The sequence below is a fragment of the Austrofundulus limnaeus genome, unplaced genomic scaffold (assembly GCF_001266775.1).
Source record: "Austrofundulus limnaeus strain Quisiro unplaced genomic scaffold, Austrofundulus_limnaeus-1.0 Scaffold5, whole genome shotgun sequence".
Taxonomy (NCBI): domain Eukaryota; kingdom Metazoa; phylum Chordata; class Actinopteri; order Cyprinodontiformes; family Rivulidae; genus Austrofundulus; species Austrofundulus limnaeus.
Genome location: NW_013952407.1, coordinates 4,795,506 through 4,796,731, shown reverse-complemented (window position 1 = coordinate 4,796,731; position 1,226 = coordinate 4,795,506).

Below are 1,226 nucleotides of genomic sequence, written 5' to 3'. Positions count from 1 at the left end.
CCTTGGTCCTAAACCTAACCCCACACCCGTAATTTGCATTTGGACCCGTGGGGACCAATGCCAGGTCCCCACGATTCACTTCGGTCCCCATGAGGCTGTTTTTTGGGGGAAATATTTCCCAGGTTGTAGGAAAACTAGAAGAAATGTAAAAGGGGCTTGCCCATGCAATGCATGAGGAGTACCAAAAAACAAGAAAACTACCAAAATCCTTCACATCTATTCCCATATTCAGCTTCACGTTAATTTGCTGCACCTCAGAGTGAAAAGACAAGACTCTGATTGTGGCTTTATGCTTTCATGTGACCTTTGTGATGTACATTGTTTATTGCAGGCCAAAGGTCAACATTAAATGTGTTAATGTGATACAGCTGTTTTTTAAGACAGATATTGAATGTTTACCAGCCATATTTAKCAAGTATTGAAGGTTTCAGGGTTCATTATAAAACCATAATAAATGGCAGGAGTTGAGCATTTACAGTGCCAAAAAATAAACCTTTGAGTGTAGCTTTGCTGAAAATAATTTTTGCTTTTATTGTGAAGCATGGATAGGCTACCCACTTTATGTAACCWTATGAACGTATTTTCTCTAAACTGAACATTTAGGGACTCATGTTTTTACAGAAGTTTCATTYTTTAAACTTTTGTTTCATGCTTTTAAATTCATGGCATATGCATGTGCCTTGATTTGTGTCTATATTCTACATGAACCAAGCACAAAAAGTAAGGAAATCAGTGTTTGGAAGATAACGATGCTTCTTGGCAATAAATCTTATACCAGGCACCTCACTGGCAGCACCTGAAGCTCAAAACAAGTGACAATATCAACAATAAAACAAGCTGTTTGACAAGGAAGATTTGGCAAATTTTGCAAGTGTGCAACCCACATACTAAGCTTTACTTCTTATCCCACAAATGTATGTTCCTTGCAAATGTGGCACTATTTAAAGGGGAAATTAACAGGCTTTCCAATAAGATTTATTGCCAAAACAACAAAGAATGAATCAACCAAACAAAAACAACATTACTTTAATTTTCTAAGAAATTTTGAAGTGTTGTATAAAGTACCACAAAGTGATACTTGAGTAAAAGTACATGTATCTTACCAAAAAATGGCTTTGGTAAAAGTTCATGTCTCCTTTAGGAATATTACTGGAGTAAAAGTTTTAAAGTATCTGATATTTTTTGTACTTAAGTATTAAAAGTAAAAGTATTGATTTAAAATGAGC